This window comes from Microtus pennsylvanicus, chromosome 4 (assembly GCF_037038515.1).
Source record: "Microtus pennsylvanicus isolate mMicPen1 chromosome 4, mMicPen1.hap1, whole genome shotgun sequence".
Lineage (NCBI taxonomy): Eukaryota > Metazoa > Chordata > Mammalia > Rodentia > Cricetidae > Microtus > Microtus pennsylvanicus.
In genome coordinates, this window is record NC_134582.1 from 125,847,361 (window position 1) to 125,869,864 (window position 22,504).

General features: G+C 40.2%; 1 protein-coding gene and 1 non-coding gene across 6 annotated transcripts in view; one reads left to right on the plus strand and one right to left on the minus strand.

Moving 5' to 3' along the window:
• Positions 1–22,504, plus strand: part of Celf2 (CUGBP Elav-like family member 2) — an 829,031-nt gene that overhangs the window by 40,268 nt on the left and 766,259 nt on the right. The gene's annotated exons all lie outside the window — the stretch shown is intronic.
• On the minus strand, positions 6,137–6,239 carry LOC142849160 (U6 spliceosomal RNA). Its single transcript, XR_012910553.1, has one exon. It is a non-coding gene; the product is annotated as a U6 spliceosomal RNA (small nuclear RNA).

The following is a 22,504-nucleotide window of genomic DNA, read 5'->3' on the forward strand; positions in this document are numbered from 1 at the left end:
TAAGCAACATAAACCAGATTGAGAAAGATAATAATACTACCTGCTATTCTCATGTGTGGAATCTCTTTTTCTCTCTGTCCTTCTCTCTCTCTCTCTCTCTCTCTCTCTCTCTCTCTCTCTCTCTCTCTCTCTCTGTGTGTGTGTGTGTGTGTGTGTGTGTGTGTGTGTGAGTAAGTTGAGAGGTAAATCAAATCCAGATGAACGTAGTGCTGAGTGCTGGTGATGGGCGTGAGGGATAAATCAACATATTTTGCACTGACTTTTTACTTCACTAACTCCTCTTGGCTGATATTTCATTAAATATGTTCATTTATTGATTTATTCATTTACCAACTGTGTAATGATGCTGACAGTGTTTCAAGATTTGTTCTTGTCACCGGGATTATGGGCAGTACATAAAATAAGTTAAAACCCCTACTTTCATGAAGTATTAATTCTAGCAGCAATAATGGTGAACATACACACAATGATGAATTGTCTGATAGTGTCAAGTGTCAAGGAAGAGAAAGCAAAGAGGGGATACAGAAGTGTAGAGTGAGGTCCTCCTTTGTAGAGCAAGTCAAAACAGAAGGTGTCTGAGAAGAAATCTGAATGAAAGAGGAAGGACACAGTGCAAACAGTCAGGGTAAGAGCAAGAGGAGGGATGGAAGTGAACACACAGAAGACCTGAGTGGAGAGAAAGCCTGGGTGTTCTGGGAATGGAAAGGGCGGTGTAAGCACTGGGTGAGCAGGGGAATGAACTTCCAGGGGTGGCTGAAGCAGAATGCTGATGCTCTACAGGCCTGGGAGTGAATCTGTATTAGGGTTTGTATTACACAGGAAGTAATACAAGGGTTGGGAACTAGAGTTGTGTGCTTTGCTTCACTTTAATTTATACATCTCTCTCACACACACACACAGACACACACACACACACACACACACACGCACGCGCGCACACACGACATTTCTTTGTCATTTGTAGAATAAACCTCAAGAAAGAAAAAGTCCGAAAGGAAAAGAACAGGCTATGAGGATAGTTGGATAGTGCCCATGATGAAGGAGGAGTCTTCTGTAGAGGGACGGAATGTCCAGACAATATCAATACCACCTCTCCAGCTGTCCCCTATATTCCCTGTCTAGCCTAGCTGAATGCGGGCTCTGCCAGGAGATTTCATGCAGGCTCTTCCACTCTATCTGTGCCTCAGTTTCCTTAACTATAAAATATGGATGATATATTATACCCTCTAAAGCTTGTAGGAACAATGTGAATAAATCGAAGAAAGCCACTTCCCATAGTTGGCAGTGTGCTTGTTACTCTCATTGCTGTCTTTATGGGGGCTCGTGATTTACTTGACAGATTCTCCTTTCCTAGCGCATGAAGACACTTTAGTGTGCAGGACTATCTCCCTGTCTTCTCCCTGAAGAATTAGTATGAGACGGAATGTCCAACCTTCAGTAGGTATGTGTTGAAGTGAATCATTGCCAGGATGTCACAATCAGTGTATTTCTGCAGTACCACAGAAACCAGAAAAAAGTTACTCTCATTTTCCTTTAAAAAAAATAACTTTAAAAATGAGGAACTGACCAGTGCCGTACTCCAGGGCAAAGTGCAACAAGGAGCTTACAAAATTTGCTGTGATCAAAAACTTGTTTGCTTCAATTTCTGTCTAAAGAAGGAACTCTGTAAATATTTGTGCCACTGATAACATCTAGGGTGACAAATTGGAATGTATAATATGAAATATCAACAGTTCTGTATCTTAACAATAGAAAAATGTGACCCCTACGCTAAACACCTCTTCATATTTAGCACAAGACTTTGCCCATTCAAAAAGGACCAGTATGGATACCTTTGGGAATTCTTAATAGAACCCATTAGTCATTTGGTTTCTGCTCTTTGGGGGTGCTCTTCACCTCCTGATCAACATCTCTTCCTTTCTCTCTCTTCCCCTCCTGCTCAACATGGTCATCTCTTCAGTTCCTTTTTTGAATTTCCTTTAGCATTAGAATATTGAAAATTCATCTATTAGTCCTTCCTGGTGGCCATAGCAACACTCTGGCCAGCATCCCAGGGATAAAAAGAAATACCCTTGAGATGGTTTTAACCTACTCCTCCATAAGAAGCTTCCTGTTGCCTAACATCAGATCCTTCAATTCAGTGATTCATCGAACATCATTAAGAACAGTGTGAAGGTGTTTGTTTTCCGGATGTGGTTAAATCTCTTTATTGTTCCTTTACTGTTCTGAGTTACATGCAATGGTACTAACCAGAGTCATTAAACAATTCAAGCTTGGCTACTAGATCAAATTCTTATAACAGTGAATAGGGCTTTGGAGGTATTTGTGTTATTAGTTTTAGAGGTATTTTGGTTTGCTGTGGTCTGTTTTTAGTTTTTTTTCTCTTGAATTTGTTCACAAGCTAAAGAAATAGTACCATATTTAATCTAATAATCTAAGAACAAGGGACAAGGGTCGCCAGAGATCAGCCATTCCTCAGTTCCCATTGGGTCTGATTTGGTGAAAAAAAAAATAGTTTTTTCCTTGATATGGTAGTCTTGCTGGATTGGAAGACTTTCTTCCTTTTCTCTTTTACTTTCTTCTCTCTGTGTGTGTGTACATATGTACACATGCCTGTGTCTGTGCTCTTTGTGTGCACAGTTGTATGTGTATGTGCATGTGGGGCCAAAGGTCAACTTCTGGAGTCTTCCTCAACTGATCCACACCTTGGTTTTTGAGACAGGATATATCATTGAACCTGAAGCTTCCCAATTCTACAAGACTAGAAGGCCAGCAAGCCTCAGGGTTCCTCCTATCTCTACTTCTCCAGTATTGGGAATATAGGTGCACATGACTTGCCCATTTTTTTTCACATAGGTGCTGGGGATCAAACTCAGATCATTCTTAAATGGCATACCTTTCAATGACTAGGCTGCCTCTTCAACCTCCCTTCCTTTACCCTTCATTTCATAACTTCTAAAAGAGTCCATCAATCCATAAGAGCAACTACTCTTCATTCGTTTCTTGATCAATTGAAAAAAAAAGTCCTTCTTTGCCCAGTATATAAGAAAAAAATAACACCAAAAAGTAAAGGCAATATGAGAATCATGTAGCATCAACATACCTTTAGCAAAGCTGTGTGTACACAAGAGTAGTACAAATGACAGAAATGAAAAACTAAGATGATAAGTCTGTGCACCCACCATCAAGTTCTGACTTTATGTAAAGACTTACTGTCTAAAAATACGAGCTCTCAGAATCCACTTTGCTATAGACCCCACCACACTCTACACTGACGCCAAAGAAGGAAGAAAAGTAATATATGTGAACAAAATCTAGATTTCTTCTCTTGCCAGCAGCTCTCCCATCAGGCATTGCCTGTGCAAACACCCCTGAGCTATCCACTCCTGATGGATTGCTGACAAGTGTGTTCATATTCTTTGTTAGGCACACAGAACTCTGAGAACTTTGGACGATATTATCCTGGGATTCTCAGGAAATATATGTAAAAATAAAGTTTTAAATTTCATGTATTCTAGCATGAAATAAGTAACTCACCTCGGAGTAATGGAAATGGGGATGTTTCCAGAAAGAACTGACCCTAGACTATTGTTATCTATAATCCATTCATACAATTTATTGTCAAAATGGGCAAGTTCACAGCTTACCTGATAAACCACTTGGCCAACTATATTTTCTTGGGTATGTGTTGATGTACTGTGTGTGTGTGTGTGTGTGTGTGTGTGTGTGTGTGTGTGTGTGTGTTTCTGTGCTCCAGCATATTTTCTCAGGTCACATGATGTGTGTGCATGTGAGGTAAGAGGTACAAACTCAGGTGTCATACACGTTTAGGTTTGCTTAGTTTAGGTTAGGTTAGTTTTGTTTTGTTTTGATGCAGGATCGATCTCTTTCTCATTGGGACCTGGGATCACCAGCAAGCTTCAGAAATCTGCCTATCTCTACCCCAAGGGCCAGGGTTATAAACACCTGCAACCAAACCATGCATTTATTTGTTTGTTTATTTTCATCTGGATTCTGGAGATCAAACCAATGTCCTCATGCTTGCAAAGCAAGCACTTTACTGACTGATCTAACTCCCCAAACTAAGCATCTTTTTCTATGTAAATGATAGCTACTGAGAGCATCTCAGGCTCTGCACAATTGAAGTGAAGCTTAAAGTGCATGAAAATAATAGACATGACCTCCTCGCACAGGAACACAAAAATTCAGAAAGTAACCAGCCCAAAGTAGAACATGACCAAATGGAGAAAAGTTCCTGTTCAAGAAAGCTTAGGTAAAGCAAAGAGTGCCGCTGTGCCTGAAGTCTCAGTGCTGAGGGGGTTCAGGCGGGAACACTTCTGAAGCCCACTGGACAAAGGGCCAGCTGAATTGATGAGCCTTATGTTTCCTGAGAGACCCTGGCTCAAAAATTAACCATGGAAAGTGGGTGGTATCTAGAAAAGACATCTACTGCAAACTTCAGGCTTCCACATGACATACGTGTGCATGAATATCTACCCACACATGTGCACAGACACCCCCACTAACAATTATATATGTTACACACAATACACAAAGCACATATAGAGACAAGGTGAGATCTGGAAGGAAGGAGGGTGGGCCTGTGGATCACCAACAAAGGAAGTTCTGATATAGTTGGTAAATGGAGAGAAGAGCATTGGTAACACACGTTTCCCTGTTCCTTCTTCAAAGAAACCAATTAGAGTGACTAGATCTGTCAATTAAGCCCAAAACCATGGAACTCAGAGCACGGACGCCAACTACTGAAATGCTATGGGGTCACTATGTAGTATGATTCAAATTGTTGCTCCCAATCAATCTTACCCCTAATTTCCTCATCAGCGAAATCAGAATAACCTCTGTGTGACTTGCAAAGCACAGCTAATTAACATTTATGACAAATGGGGAATTATATAACAGGTTATGTAAATACATAATAGCATCAAGAACCAAGCTGCTTTGCCTATAGCATTTAAATTGAAAAGAAATCTAAACATACAAAAGGAAAAAAAAACAAGTATGATAAAAAAAAATAAAATAAAAATATAAACAAATGAAAATGCTGTGAAGGACAGAGGTCTGGGGTAAGTGAATATCCCTCCCCAAGGGCTGTCTATAGGTATGAGAACTCTACAATGGCATATACTTTATTTTATAAACAACATGCCAAATGCTCACAGATTCTAGATGAGCAACAAAGCTGGCATTCACCTCTTGAGAGGATTCATGAACTCAGGCAGCTATGCTAAGTATGAAAACTCCTTTGTGATCCTCTTCTGGAGTCATGTCATTGTTGTCTTCATTGTTTTGACTAACGGTCATTCATTTAACACCAGAATCTCTTCCATCATGATTTTCAAAAGCTCATACAATGGTAGTTGAGCATTTATATTTAATAATTAGGAAAAGCAAATGTGATTCAATTTGGCACAAAAAAAAAATCAAATGACCTTGAGGAAGTAAAAAGGTTGATCTGAACTCATGGATTTGTTTTGAGCCTCCTGTCTTACTGTGCCTCACGAATGCTCTGTTATTATCAGTGTTAACTTCACTTTAGCAAAGAGTGGAGATGTAGCTCAGAGAGAATAAAGAACCCCTCAAGGTCACAGTGGCATACAAGCTAAGTAGGAAAGATTTGCAGTCAGAAACTGGAGACTGGAGACTTGAGCCTCCTGTATTTGCCACTTCACCATTATTTGAACTCCCCCCTACCCAGCCTCGTGTTATGTATGTGTGTATGTTTGTGTGTGTGTGTGTGTATGTGTGTGTGCGTGTGTGTATGTGTGTGTGTGTGTGTGTGTGTGTGTGTGTGATTTCTAGAAGACAGAGGTTAGCATCAGACGTCATTCACAGGATGCTGTCCACCTTGTGCTTCTGGGACAGTACGTTTCTCTCACTTGCTGTTTCTGTTGGGCGAGTGAGTGGGTCTCTAATCTACCTATTTCTGCCTACTCAGTATGAAGATAGCAAGATGGAACCACTGTGCTGCTATATAGGTTCTGGACGTTGAACTCAGGTCCTCATATCACATGGTAAACATTTACCAAGCTATCTCCCCAGCCTACTCTTTGAACTTTGATCAGTCACAATACTGGTTTTCTCCTATGAAATGTGGGTGCTGAGATTTACATTGTATGGTAATATGAAATGCTTCATGAACTTCTATGTCATCCTTGTGCAGGAGTCATGCTAATCTCTATATTGTTCCAATTTCAGTATATGTGTGCTGAAGAGAACACCATTGTATTGTTCTTATTCTCTTTGTGCATCTCTGAAATGGAGAATCATTCTAGCATGATGATGTCCTGCTTGACACTGAAATCATGAATATGACAATAAAACCAATGAAATAATGGTATGTCTTAATAGTCACAGGCCTTGGAGTACATAGACAGTAATGATAGCAGCTCTGGCAAGAATATGTGAATGTATTATAGACATGGAAAGGTAGTGTGGGCAAGTTATCAGCTGGATAATTCTCATTCTCCAAGGAGTTCTCTCAGGAAACTGGAATGTTCTAGGTGGTGAGCGTAAAAGTTATTTAGGTGTGATTGTCATTATGGATTAAATGAGAAATGTCTCCTATAAACTCATGTATCTGAATGACTTGGTCTTCAGGTGACTGTGCTCTTTCAGAGATCATGAAACTTAGCTTATTGATTATTGCTGGAGGGAGTAAGCTACTGGAGTTGATATTGAAAATCTATAGCCTTCTAATCCCCTTTGCAGTTTGCTCTCTCATAATCCTGTGTGTGGTTGAAATGTGACCACTCAGCTTCCTGCTCCTGCAGCTATGCCTTCTCCACTCTTATGGAAATCAAGCCCTCTGGAACCATAAGCCAAAACAAACTCTTCTATAAACTGTATTGGCTCATGATATTTTTTTTTATTGATAAAAGAAGAAAAAAGAAAAAAAAACAAATTTCCACCTCCTCCCAGCCTCCCCTTTCCCTCCCCCTCCTCCCACTCTTCTCCCCCTCCTTCCACTCTTCTCCCCCTCCTCCCACCCCTCTCCCCTTCCCCCCACTCCTCTCCCCCTCCCTCTCCAGTCTAAAGAGCAGTCAGGGCTCATGATATTTTATGACAGCTACAGAAGTCACTGACATAGTGTTGCACAGTTGGAGATTTTGGAGGGTTTTGGAGGCTGAGGCAGAAGGATGACAAGTTCAAGTCTAAACTGGAGTACATGGCAATAATCTATCACCAGAAACAAAGGATATACAAGGGAAGGAAATAAGGGAATGGGAAAATAATGAGTGGGGGGAAGAAGGGAGAGAGGAAGGGAGAGAGAAAATCAAAAGCAAAGTGTTAAAAATATTCACATTTTGGTCTTAACTATTAGAATGCATAGCTATTAAATGCGAGAGCTTTAAAATACTTAGGCAGGAATGGGGAATCTGCATCATTCGGTCAGTGCAAGACAAACAATCAGAAGTTTCACGGAAGTCTATTATTTAAATCTGAATTCTATACTGGCTTGTCATCTTGATATTTTTGACAAGTGCGTGTAAGAATTTTTGACAGTAAGGAAGTTTCCAATATATTTTTACTATATAAAAAATAAATGTAAAATACATAACTGTGTTTCTAAATTGCTACTGTTTATTTTAAGAAATAAAACATTCATCATCTTAAAACCCTTCACTTCTGAGCACTGATTGCTGTGTGCTAGGAGTGAGGGGAGCAGCGCAAATTACAGTCGATCCGGCAGCAGGGAGAGAATGCAGCTGTTTTTAGTTCTGCTTCTGCAACATCCATGGTGGAATTCAGAATTTACTGAGAGCTGGCTTTTCTCATTTTACTGGCAAAGGAATTGTAAGCTTAATTACTCTCAGGGGTCTTCTGTAAATTATTTCCATAGATCTGGAGAAAGAAGATGGCAGAAAATAAACATTCAGCCTCATTGCTTTTGTAATGAAGAAAAAAAATCACCCCCACTGAACTGTGCTCTCTACCCACACCCGAACCTCTTCTGGGGTTAGGGAGGGTGGAGAGACCCTCCCTGATTCTTGCACACATCGCTTGTCTCTTGTTTTCTCCCACTCTCCACCTGGTATATTCATTCACCCTGTCTGAGCAGGCCTGACCCGCACAGTTCCTTTTTCTCTTCATCTCCCCCACACAACTGGCATCTGTATACTTGGAAAGACCCTCCATGATTTCCACCTTGCCTTCATTCAGTGATGAACACTGGAGCTACTGGAATAATCATGGAGACAACCGTTAGTAAATTAGTTCATACCCCCCCCCCCTTGAAGGGAGAGCCAGCAGCATAATCATATCTGACATTTATTGACTGTTTACTCTGCTATTTATTTCATTTAGACCCCTTACACGCACTGTGAGAAGGCATTATTCTAAGTATTTGTAATGCAGTCCTGTCTTGATATGTTAGAAATGACAACATTTTCGAGCCAAACTCAGGCTGTCTGACCTCAGGGCTCACACTTTTGCCCATTTGCCATGTTTACCTTCCATAAGAATTTGTGGCAATAAAGGAGAATACAATAAAAGGAAGGAAGGAAGGAGGGAGGAAGTGGGGAGGGGGGAAAGAAGGAGGGAGGAAAAAAGAATGGATCAGGAAGGTTGTAAGCGATGGATCACCTTATCTTTGGTCACCTCAACCAATGAAATAGGAAATATGATGTTTTGACACATGACTCTCTCCTGAAGTTCTGACTGACACCCAAACTCATATTTTACATCTGAAGTTTTGATGCCTTAGTCAAGTGCATTGAAGACATCAACCAGAGGTAATGTCAAGTTGTCTTAGAAAATTAGCTCAGTTCGAGAAAGCAGTTGAGACGGCAGTAGCAGTGAGAGTGTGGTCCTGCCTGGTTCAGAGAGGCCCCCTTGATGTTCACTCAAATAGAGCTCTGACGCTTTTCCAAAAACAACCCCACTATGGCAATTGTGTGGGAGACGTTTGCATTTTGCAGAAAGCCAGCAATCCTGCTGAGGAATTATATGGTTAATGTGCTAGAAAAGCCTTCATAAAACTGCATTTCCTTTCCCGGCTTTCCAGCCTCCCACACCTGGGCTTGCCAGGTTCTTGTATGAACACAATGGCCTCACTGGCACCATTGGATTTCATTGCCAATGAAAAAGCAACAAACCATGTCATAACCACCCACCATCTCTTTGAAACCCACCCAACTGTTTGGACATTTCTACCAAGCATAGCATCTCCTTTATGTCACAAGGAGACCAGGTGGCTGCAGAGCAATGAATGGCACACAGCCCATTCTCTATTACCCCCCTCCAGTGGTGCTTACCTCCCTTGTTCCATCTTGTTCTTTGTCTTTCTCTCTATTCTAATTGTGACTACTGTGAGTACATATGAAAGTGGGATACTTTGCTCTCTACTGGCCTAAAGTTAGCTCTAAAAAGACCCTAAGATAAACATTGAGCATTCTTCAACCCTTGTAGCTGACTGAATAGGAAAGCATGATATAGGGAAATACCTACAAAATAGATAGCATGAGGTACTGTTTGGTTTTACTGCTTTGCCACTCTGTGATAGAGAAGCTGCTTATCCTGTCAGGACTCTGGACAGCTCATGGATATACCCTTGAGTTTATTTAGGGTTATTTGTTTGTTTGTTTTACTTGTTTTTTTTTTAATTTAGTGCTTTTTCCTTGAGATCCAATGCTGTAGGAGTAAAACTTCTCTCTTATTATCTTGAGCTGCAAAACACTAATGGAGATTCAGTAAAATCTTTAATTAAGCACTAAGTGCTGATGCATAGAATCTGAAAGAAGCTAATGTTTGCACTTAATATTAGCATTTATTTTCTTCTAATGAACATCAAAGTAGGTGCACTGCAGCATAAAATGGTAAGAGATAAATGGCTTCATATTAGAAAAACAGGAGGCCACCCCCAAGGATCAACAAATGGGTGAATCAGGCTGCAAAAGAAGAAAAACAGTTTAACTGCAAGACAACTTAAAACATCAGTTCTTGGGTTAGGGAGGTGGCTTTGTGGGAAAGCACTGGCATGTGGGAGGACTTGAACTCCTAGCCCAGCACTCACACAAAGGCTGGATGCCTAGTATGAATATCTGTAATCGCAGTGGTCCCATAGCAAGCTCAAAGACGAAGACAGAGAGTTCCCAGAAGCTCATAGGCCAGCTAGCCTGATAGATACTGTGATGAACATAAGACTATGTCTAGAATGAGGGGGATGCCAAGGATCAACATCCCAGGTTAGCTTCTGACCTCCATCTGAGCACCATAGCATGCTTGCATCCACATTTACACAAACATACAAGCACATACGCAAACACACATTGTAAAATAGTACTAAGTTTATACATACAAATGTTGTATCTGTTGCTAGGTGCTGGACAGAAGAGCAAATAACACAAAATTCCAAATAGACAACTATTTGTCAAGAGTTCAGTAAGGAAGGGGATGAATAAGAGGCATAACAGAGCATAGCTTAGCAACATATCACGACAACATAAGGTGAACTGAGGCGGACACCAATTCAGGGGCAATATAGCATGGATTTGATGGCTTTGACTAAATGGCAAGCTAAAAACAGAAGTTATCACGAAAGCCAAGAATGTGTTAAAGCCTCCGAGTCATCACTGACATTTTCTGTGATTATCTGGGGGCCTGATCTTTGTGTACTTAAAGGAGATCTTGGTTTGAACTCTGGAAGGAACTGTTTTTTTGACAGCTCTAACTCAGAAGCCTGATTACAATTCAGATGTAGGAATGCTTGGGAAAAATCTTTTATGTAAATTACTGTCACCTAATATTAGGGCTAAAGCAGGAAGATAAATTCAGAGAGTGAACGCATCCAAATTTTCAGAATTGAAATGACCCATGACATCCTTTCTGACAGCATTTCTTGTAGCATGTAAGATGTGTCTATATTATTACCATTTAGGTTAACATTACAGAAGCTTTGAAACTTCACAAGTCAACAGTTAATTTGACTCACCAGTGATAGAAAAGGGAAAAGAAACAGTCCTGACAGATGTATCCCATGGAAGCAAAGTGCTGAAAATTAAAGAATGCCTAGAATGTTCCTGTCAGCTACCATTTTCCTCACAAAGGCCTTCTCATAGATGAACAATTTTAGGGTGTTCTGCTTATAAATAGGCTACCTCCCAGATGCTGAGCTGAGCCAGAACCCAAGGCTTGCCCCGGGTTGAAAGACTAATGAGAACGGTAAGTCAGACCTGCTTAAAACTGCCCTCTTTTACTCTGAACCAAAAAGTACCATCCAAGAGATACACAGGGGACGAGGATGCATGAAAGAGGATCTGCCTGCCTAGTTACTCACAAGGAAACAGAGATGGTCCCACAGTCCAAGGGAGGTAGATTGTTTCACTTAGAGGAGTTTAGATCCTCTGGCTGGTTCATCGGAGTAGAAGTGTGGTTGCCCTCAGACCCCTATCTGTTACCAGCCAAAGAAACCGACATTCATCACAATTCATTCAGACCCCAGCTGTCAGTGATCCTGAGACCCAGTTGAAGAGAGAAGACTGCTTGGAACAGACCTTGAGGTTCCTTAGGGTGATCCCACTTCCTGTCCTCTCTCCTTCCAGACTGCAGACGTAATCCAACTAAACCACCCCACTCTCCTGCTGCCCTGCCTTCTTTGCCTTGATTGATCATATACCCTAAAATTGAAAGGCAAAGCAGAAACAAACAAAGCAAATTAACCAAAGAGCTCTTCTTCCTTCAAATTGCCTCCTGTCAAGCATTTGGTCCCAGCAATAAGAAAGGCAAAGAGTACTCCCAGAGTACTCAACTCTCTTCTTGGAAACTGGAGCTACTGAATCTTTCACTGCATCTTCCCCAACAACGACAACAATAGTCTAATCGAGCCCCATCTCAGTTTCAAATGATGTCAGAACATATGAGTCTCGCCAGAATAGCTGAGAATATCCAGACCATTTGGGACCTACCATCATGACAAGCTTCTCAGGCTATTGGGTAGGTGTAGATAAACATTTTTTTTCCAGCAAACACTGGAATGCTTTATGCAAGCACTTGAAGAGCCAAAATATTCCTATTCCCCCAGTACATAGGAGCATGTCCTCAAGCCTTCTTCCTGCTAGTCATTCTATGGAGAGCAAGACCCACGCTGCACATGAAGCTGCCGGGATGAAATGATATGCAAAGGGAAAATGAGGGCACAGTGCTGAAGGCAAGGGTAAGAGAATAGGGCATGCGGAATATGGGAACAGCAGCCGGATAGCCAGCGCACAATATGAGATGCAGCTAGCAAGAGAAACAAAGGGCAGCCAGACAATATTTCACAAATACATTAGGAACAAGACAAAGGGGAATGTAGACCCACTAATTAGAAGGGAGGGAAAACAAATAGCAGATGCATCAGAAGGCTTGAGCTTTTAATACCTATTATGCTCTAGGCTTCACAAAAATGGTTAGCTATCATCAGAAGCTGAATATAAACCACAGTAATGAGCACATGGGGAAAGGGGGAGGGTTAAATGAAAACCAAACAGATTAGTAACTACTTAGTCAAGCTGGATGGTTTCAAATCAGGACCTGACAAAAGTCACAGTACCATGTAATAAAAGAAGAAAGAAAGAAAGATAAGGAAAAGGAAAAAAGTAGCTTCTGAAATTTCAGTTCCAGTTAAAAGTGTTCTTGAAACTGGGGAAGATTTCAAATGACTAATTATGAACCAGGGGCACAGGGCACACCTTTGTGGGCAAGAGAGAGCAAGACATGACTGAAAACAAGAGTTTGAATCTTTAGGGGAGAAACTGTGGTGCCTTCTACTGTGGGACAGTCCCAGTGAGTTAGACCCAAAACAGAGGTAGGAAAGACTCTACAGTGCTGTTGGCAAAGATAAGAAAATATGGCATGTGGAAAATGGTAACAACAGCTGAAAATCCAGGGTGCATTTGGTCTTCTAGGATATCACATTCAAAACCAGGTCTCAATAAAATATAAAGCACTGCCTTACAGAAGGCTATAGAGAAAGCCAACTGTAGATTCTAGAAGTGTCCAGATTGAGTCTGGAAAGATAGGCCAAGGTTTGGAAACCTTTGTTGTATATGTTAATAACTCTCCATTCCTATTCTTTACCATAGAACATGCTAAGCATGCCCTATGTATTCACATTTTCTTAGGAACCGTTAAGATGAGCACTATGATTATGTACAATTTCTAAGCTCTTCATTGATACTTCATAGTAATGCTCCAAACAGGCAGAAGCAGAATGGAGGAAGAATCAGAGCAGTTATATTTTTCTTCATTTATTTATATATTTGTTGAAGACAATATAGTGCTATATGGCCCTGGCTTACCTAGGTATTTATTGCAAATTTGGCTTGCCTCAAACTCATGATAATCCTTTTGCCTCAGCCTCCTAGGGTTCCTGTAGTCCACCATTGCATGCTACAAGATTGGATTTGTCTTTTCAATTGCCAACTATAAAATATAAAATCTATACAACTGCTTAGATTTGTTAATAACTTTTATTAATTTGTTCCATTGATGTACAGTCATGAGGGTTCTATCTTACAGGCAGATCTAGTTTTAAAAGTGAAAGTCTCTCCCAGGTGTTCCTCTCCATTTGGGGGTTTTAGTGAATTCCAGATGTAGTCAAGTTAACAATCAAGAATAGGCATCACACAAAGGACCAAAACTTTTGAGATCTATAGATGGAAGTCTCTTTACTGCCCAGGTCCACAACCATTCGGTACCAAAGAAACACACAGAGGATTATATCAATTATAAATTGTTTGGCTTATTAGCTCGGTCTTATTATTAACTAACTCTTACAACTTTAATTTACCCATAATTCTTGTCTATGTTTAGCCATGTAGCTTGGTATTTTTATCAGTGAGACATTATCATCATCTTGCTTCCTTTCCTCCTGGTTGGTGACTTCAGACTGAGCCTTTCCTATTTCCAGAATTCTCCCAGTCTGGTCACTTCATTTATACTTCCTGCCTGACTACTGATCAATCAGTGTTCTAGTAAACCAATACAAATGATGTTTGGGTTGATATCTAGCTGTTAATTTCTGGTAGTCTGAGAAGATGTTGGTTGCTATTTCATTTTTTGTGTGTCTGTTGAGACTTGCTTTTTCTGTGAGTATGTGGCCAATTTGGAAGAAACTCCCATGAGGTGAACAGAGAAAGTTATATTCCATTGTGTTTGGGTGAAATATTGTGCAAATATCTATTATTTCTCTTTGGTTTATAATTTCAGGTGGCTCTAAAAGTTTTCTATTTAGTATTTTTTGGATTACTCTATTATCATGTGTTAAAGTCTCCTGTGATCAATAAAAAAAATACAATACAAATCTTTACAGGGTACAAGAACATTATCCCATAGCAGAGAACAGCTTGAGCTACAAGAAAGTTCAACAGACACGTTTGAAAGACGACCTTTGCTGGCATATGACTATGTGCACCTATTTCCATGTACATTTGCCCATGATCCAAACAGAAAATCACAGATTTTAGGGCTATGGTCAGACCTTACTTCATGTGAAAATATTATGCACAGACACTTGTTTAAACATGTGGAATTGAGATCTGGGGCCCCATGCCCTTCACATGTTACTGCCAAAGGAAACAGTCACGTGCGCTGGAAATTTTCCTTAGCCTTAGCTTTAAGTTATTTTCAAAACAACCCTAGGCTGCTCAGGCTATTTTCACTAGTTTCTCTCTCTGTCTCTCTCTGTTTCTCTGTCTCTTTCTCTCAGATATGTATGTTTGTATACTCTTAAATATGTGCATAATATATACTTATGTAATATATGTAATCTTTTCTCTTACCTCTTACTCTCTTATTCTCTCTCTCTCTCTCTCTCTCTCTCTCTCTCTCTCTCTCTCTCATATTTACATAATAATCCTAGCTGTATCATGGAGCAATTATCTCAGCATCTTCTTTACTATGCTTCTTTGAATACACTTCCAAAGATAATTTAACGATTATCTTTAGAAAGAATTTTATCTTACTAATACTTTAAAAATGGGTAAGTGTGTTTTGTCTTAGTGAAGGGATTTTGAACATAGTTGGTCCGCCATCATAGAAGCATTCTAATGACACAAAGACACATCACTCACTATCACGATCTGTGCAGGATATTTTTTTTAACATAGGAGACTTTGTTTTATATGCAGGCTATAAATTTCTGGGCAAGGGGCTCTACAGATTATTTATTTAGAGCCAAGGGGCCTAGAAAAGTCTCATATGGAGCCTGAATGGTGATACAGTGGAAGGGTATGTAATGTTGTGCCCGGAAACGCCGTTCTAGTCCTGATACAGAAGCTCTCTGATGATGAGTTACTTCTTTTTCTATTTTTAATTTATTTATAAAGGATAGCATGGCATCTAGATATGTATTTACACACTGTGCTGATTGAAACAACCAAAGCCATGTAATTATTACCTCACATATTGTGGTTTGTGAAGCATGAGCATGGAAGATCTACTTTTAATAGTTGCCAGTTCTACTGTATAGCGCTCACTGCCCCCTCCTGCTCTACCAGAATGTGCTCCTCCTATCAAATGCAGCTTTCTTCCCCTGCCCATCATCTCCTCGGTGGCCACCTCCAAGATCCAATCACCCCCATCTTGCTCTCTTTTATGAGTAAAATATTTTAAAATTGCACAAGTGGATAAGATAATGAGGATTTTTTTTCTGACCCTCACTTATTTTGCTCAATATTATCATTCTTCTGTTTTGAGACAAATGGCAGATTTCTCTCTTTTCTGTAACCAAACAATATCTCACTGTATGTACCTATTCCCCATCTATTTGCTTGTTAATGGACTGTGTCCATATCACGGCTGTTATGTACAAAGTGCCATGAACCCAGCATATGGATGCCTCTTCAACATCCTCATTTCCTTTGTGTGTATACCCAGTGGTGAAATTTGTGTTTAATTTTTAAAAGAAATTCTCATACTATATCCATCATGGTTGCTCTAGTTTATATTCCTACGAACAAAGCATAAGAGCTCCCTTTTCTCCACTTCCTTTGACTTCTGACGCTGTAGCTAGTGGATCCCCAAACTAGGTTAATCCCACATTTGGGGAGCCCTAGAGGCTGCCCTCAATAGCTAACAATTTATCTCTACATCCTTCACCCAAGAGCTCCCACCATGAGAAAGCCAATGCATGGACTTGTTGCCATTTATTCAGACTCCCCACTTTGATCTTGAAAGAGCTGTCTTGTGATGTTATTTCCTTCATTCTTCAGAGAAACAATTTACCAAGACCATATAGCTAGGTAATAAGTAGATGTTTTCTACTTACTGGGTGATCATAAAGACCAGTCTTTCCGATGTCTAGCTCATTGTAAAAATGTGTTTTATCAAACTAGCACACCAGATAACTAAATTTCCACAATTTGAAATCTATCCTCATTTCTTTTTTGTTTCTTTATGATACCAAAGTGAATGTGCCCAACATGGAAGAGGTAAATCCTCTAAGGTTTCTGGGAGAAGATGAGATCCCAGAAGATCTAAAGCCTCAAAGGCACAGGTTACCTGGAGACCATAAGAAGGCGGTGCAATGGCTTAGGGATGTGGCCCTGTGCAGCCGCCACTGCTGTGATGCCTCCCAGTGTTCTGTGAGCTGGCTGACACTGACAATGAACGCTCCTGCAGACTGCATCTTCTGCGACAAATGCTACGCACATAACAAGAATTCAGTCTCAAGCTCGGGGAACTGATATTTGAACCTAAGTTATGAATACGTTAATTTATCCTCTCCCAATTAGCAAGACTAGGAGTGAGAAATTCCACAGCATGCCTGTCTGCAGCCCACATTTATTCGCCTTGCCCATCCCTTCTGAGGATGACACTCACATTCATAGGCATACATGCTTATTAGCATGTGTTACCTAACAAGTGAACCGAGAAAGCAAATCCCTCATCCTCAAGTCACTGACTTAAGAGACCTAAAGAAAGGAATGTTTATTTTTAACTTTAGAAAACAAATGTTCGTTCTCAAAATCTTTTTATTATTATTGTTAGTGTTATTTTGGCACTATCAAATACCCAGAAATGGCTATCCTAGTGCGTTAGAGAGTAGTAATTGAATGAAAGCTTGATTTTTATTTCATCCAACAAAAAATAGCTATTATTATTATTTACAAATTACACATAATTACAATTGTCTGGAGAATGTCTTATCAGCCTGAGTAGGACAGAAATAAGCTAGACACACAACAGCACTTCCTGGTCTCTAATTTCCATTTGTATGCTCATTAATGGCAATGTAAATTAGCACTATGGCAATTTTGCTCCATGTCATTTTGGGCAGAGTCTAACACTACAGATGAATGTACAACTCGTGTTGCCTACATATAGTCAGAAGTGTCTGTACAGTGGACAAGTGTGTTCTTTCTAATGGATGGAGATGCTGACGGTCTCACTGCATCAGGGGTTGTTCATAAAACAGTAAGTAGCTGTATGTTCTTTTCTACACAATGACCTTGAAGATTGGGAAGCTAGCTGTGATCTATGCTTTAAAGATCTCTCATTTTATTACCTAGAGCTCGTAGCAACTTTCATATTTGATTCATAGTGGATACCTTTAATTGCTGAGATCACCTCTGCCTCCATGAAAATGCTAAGACATCTCAGCAGAAGGATGAAATGAAAGCAGAAAGATATTCTCACAAGGGCCATGGCTGACCTTCCTATAACAAAAGAAGGTTAATAACACCCACTATGACAACTTGATTTCATATAAGTATTAAGTGACAAAGAAGCCTTGAGAAGGAAGACTCACAGACCCAGAAGAAACTGGTCATGTGTAGATTTGATAAAGCACAATGGGCAGCCATGTACAAATCCAATAAGACCAAAACTGTATGTGAGAATGGCCTAGACTAAAGGAGAACCACTCAGCAAGGCCTGTCTATTCAGGTTATTTTTGGCCTGTCTGTGTATGTTCCTTCCTCTTAAGTACCCTGCAGAATCCCTTCTGGGATGAAGGTCTTCTGATCTACTATCAGACAGAGAAGGTCACAGAAGTGCTACAGGGCCAGCTCCAACACAGACACAGTAGTATTTTTAGGCCTTATACCTTGCTTTTGGTAAAATGTGTTTTGCTTTCTATGACTTACCTAGGAAAGAGGTCTTTCTGGCTTCTTTGACCAATTTTGAGGAGAAAAAAGGATGGGAAGAGGAGGGCAGAGGAAATCGGGAAGACCTTGGGCCCTCTCTGACACCTTCCAATGTGCTTTAATTCAAAGTATTTGGCAGGCCAAAGGGTCTTCCTTTGTAGTATCTTTTTCTGTGTCTCAACAATGACAAAACTCTCCACCCAGTATCTGCATCACTCCTCTGTACAGGTTACAGAGTGCTGCCAGTGTTTCCAAACTGGGCCTTACCTAGTAATTCACAAGAAGTCCCCAAAGCGTGGGACAGTCTTGTAGGAGCAAGACAGTTTCTATGCCCAGGTGGGGTGTAAGAGGGATTGTTACAGTTTTCCCTACTTACCAACTATAGTAAAGTCTCTCTCTCTCTCTCTCTCTCTCTCTCTCTCTCTCTCTCTCTCTCTCTCTCTCTCTCACACACACACACACACACACACACACACACACACACACATACACAGGCCACAATGTACAGAGGACAGCATGTGGGATTCACTGTTCTCCTACCACAACGGTTCTCAATGATCTTAATGCCTCAGCCCTTTAATAGAGTTCCTTATGCTGTAGAGAATCACCCACCACAAAATTGTTTTGTTGCTACTTCATAACTGCAATTTTGCTAGTTTTATGAGTTGTAAAATTCTGATATGCAAGATATCTGATATACAACCCCCAAAGAGGTCATGTTTGATCATGGTTGAGAACCACTGTTCTACCATATGGAACCTTAGGATAACAAGCTTGGTAGTCAGTACCTTTGCCCACTGAGCCATCTTCCTGGCTTTAGGATGACTCTTTGAGTATCTTGATGGCATCAGGCTTCAGACTAAAAACACCAATAGTGATGGTTGGGGAATGGGATCATTCTCAATTGCTCTGCAAATATCACATGTCCATACCTGGTTGGTCACAAAGTATTTGGACCCAAAGGATATTGAGGTGGGCAGGCAGAGTGCAAGAGGACAGGTTTACATAGCAGCCAATGCAGCATGCTATTCATTAATTCTATTAAAGACTATTTTCAGGGTTTACTTCTCACTGTTCTTGTGTTCCAGATGCTAAGTAGAATGATAGAATGCTCTTTTTTAATGTCATGTCTTCCCATTGCATGGGAGTAAACCAGAGGGCAGACCTACACCTGCAGCTTATGACTGTTCATGATATTTATAATGCAAAATAGCTAATTAAGATGATGGTCACATGGTAGTTGTCTGCTGATATTAGCACAGAAAATGAAAGTTGTGTCTCGGTGTGCATTTAGCCTTACAGTATCAGCAAGCGAAAAACAAATACTCAATCCAACATCAGTCTACCAAAAGAAAGCTAGCCACATCTCTAAAGAAAATGTCTTTGGATTGGCATCCACTGTAGTTATGCTTCTTAGTCTGACCATGATGGAAGACAATGCTATCCTCCAGGTTCAGTCATGGACCAGTGGCCAGCAAGACTAGTCAGAAGGGGTCTAGCATGTTGAGGTGCTCCATCCTCTTTCTTGGTACCACATTTGTGTTAGTTTTTGTATTTACATGATGAGAAAGAAGGGAAGCTGACAGGGCATTGGAAATCCTGAAATCTACATATTGAACGAGGAAACACCCATTTTAAATTGTGAATATTCTGAAGTTGCTGATAGCCAGCGCTGTGGGAGATACTCACATTCTTCAAGATAGGCAACTTCTTGCCCTCCTATACCACCATCTGAGATACGCTCAGCTGAGCAGAGTCTGTTCAGTAGCATCTCCTTGGTGCTACTCTAAAATTCCTTCACCATAGATTTCAAAAGTCTTTAGTCATCATTTGTTCTGATGATTTAATTAAAATTTAAGCCACACATCTGCTTGATAACTTATCTACAAAGATAGAGATGTTTGTTCATAGGCTAGTGATTGACAGAGGGAACAGATTGACTTGGCGTTTATATGGAACTCGTTGAACTTTTTTCAAATACATCCTGGGGAAACATGGAGTTCTTTCAACAAGCTGTTCTGAAAACAGCACATTCCTCTTGTACAGTGGGAGTCCTAATTAAAATGGCAGCCAGAGTTAAGAAAAAAGGTCCCACTCTGCAGCGACAATGTTATCTGTGAATATACCATGGCTTTTGTATATGCCATCACCAACCTTGCTGTAGCTTAGTGGAGTTTTTTGTTTATATTTTTGTTTGTTTGCTAGTTTACTTGCTTTTCAGACCAGACTAGCCTACAGCTACCAATCCTCTTTTCTCAGATTCTGGAGTTCTGTCTGGGTGACAAGTATCTGTCACATCACCCTGCTACTGTGGCCTTACTAGCAACTAGGATAAGGCCAAGCCTGAGCTCATTCCTAGACAGCACATGTTAAATGTTGATCCCTGACTGTGATTTTGTTGCTAGTTTAAGCAGCATCTCTTTGTGTTTCAAAGCAAACTCAGTGAAGGTTTTGGAGACTTCTAAGTCTTTATGGTGTATCATTGAGAAATTAGATGCTAAAATGATATAAGAGGTAAAAGATTAAAGATAGATGGTGATCATTCCAGATGAAGGATAAATATGGGGCAGTCGTCCTTAAGAAAACACCCTCCAAGTATCACCAGGAAAGAGATGCTGATGGGAATTTCCATGAGTGTAGCGTTTCTGTCTTTGTTCTGACTCTGAATGCTGTCTCTGCACATTTAAATCCATCTTATTTCAGAATGCTGGATTCGTAAGAGAGGGAAAAAAATGGTGCAGATGGCTAAATTATCCTCACTTGTTTGAAACCATGACAACTTACCATAATATAGCTTTAAACACCTGAAATTAATTAGAGAGAGCACATTTAAACATGGAGAGCAGGATTTACAGTATGCGATTAAACACAGAGATGTGTTTTGATTTTAGGCTGTCATTTATTATTTTACCTATAATGGTTGATCAAACAGTTTACTTTGTCTGTTAATAAGGGATACTTTAAGGGACATAGGGAAAAGCCTCTTGTCTAATGTTCTAAGCATAAAAATTTTCAAAATCCAGAATGGAATTTCCTTTTAATCATGGTGATTTAATCATAGTGATTGTCTTAGATTTCTGTTGCTGTGATAAAATTCTATGACCAAAAGCAACTTGGGGAGGAAAGGGTTTGTTTTATACTACAATGTATAGTCTCTCCCCCATGAAAGTCAGAACCTGGAGTCAGAAACTAAAGCAGGCACCCTGAAGGGGTGGGGCTTACTGGCTTGCTCCTGGCGGCTTACCTACTCAATCTGCTTTCCCAAGCCATCTAGGGCCACCTGCTGAGGGGTAGCACCTGCCACAATGAAATGGGCCCTCCCACATCGACATTCATCAAAAAGATGCACCTTATGCATTTTCTACAGGCCAGCCTTATGGGAGCACACTTTCAGATGACTTTAGCCTGTATCAAGTTGTCACAAAATTAACCAGCAGAGAAATCCTTATAGGCAGACAGGAAGATACAATAACAGTTTTTAAGGGCCTATCATAGATCATGAATGTTATATAATATTTTCTCTTAACATTATTACAGGTTCTTCAGAAGCTTAAGGTAGGCCTTGTTTGTCTCTGTGTGTCAGAGTGAGCCAGAGAAGCTAAATCTTAGCATGATGGAGACAGACAAGCACTGATTTGAATCTTGACTCGGCAGTTGACTGTCTCCATGGCCTTGGGCCAACAGCTTCACCACGGAGGTGCAGAGAAAAGAGGCAAAGTGAGAGAGAAAGAAAACCAGACATGATGGCATATGTCTTTGAGGACACAGCAAAAGTTAGGTGCCACGCAAGCTGTGTTCAATTTGAGATGCTGCTGACTACCCTGGAAAAATATGAAGAGTTGGAGTCCAGAAGAGAGCTGGGCCACACAGATAAACACTTAGACACTAAAGGTAGATTTATAAATTTAAGCATAAACTTATAAAATATTTGAAATTTATAAAAAAACCCTTTAAATTTATAAGAGAATATATCACCATAGAGATCAGGAATGAGAAAATAAAACATAGTACTATTCATAACACTTAAAGATTAATTAGCAGACAACGAGAGAAAGTGAGCGAGTCAAATCTAAATTACAATATCAAGATGCTCCATGCTCCAAAGAATTTTGAGTAGAAGTAAATTCTGTGTAATGGTCAAAAAAGATCAAGACAATAAAAAATATTGCTTTGGACTTGTAAGAAACACTTAGAGGAATAGTAGCAACGAAGGCCAATTGTGAAAAGGTTAGGGGCAAATGGCGGAAGGAAACACTTTCAGGAAGTTGAAGGTAAAAGAGTACAATAATTTGGGACAACTCAGAACTTCTTTCAAAGATGGAAGTTGGAGTGCTCCCACAAAGGGCAGGCCCACTGAAGCGCTCCAAAATTGAGTCTAAGCTCAGCTCAAGCTGGACTATAGAAGGATTTCAGGCAGT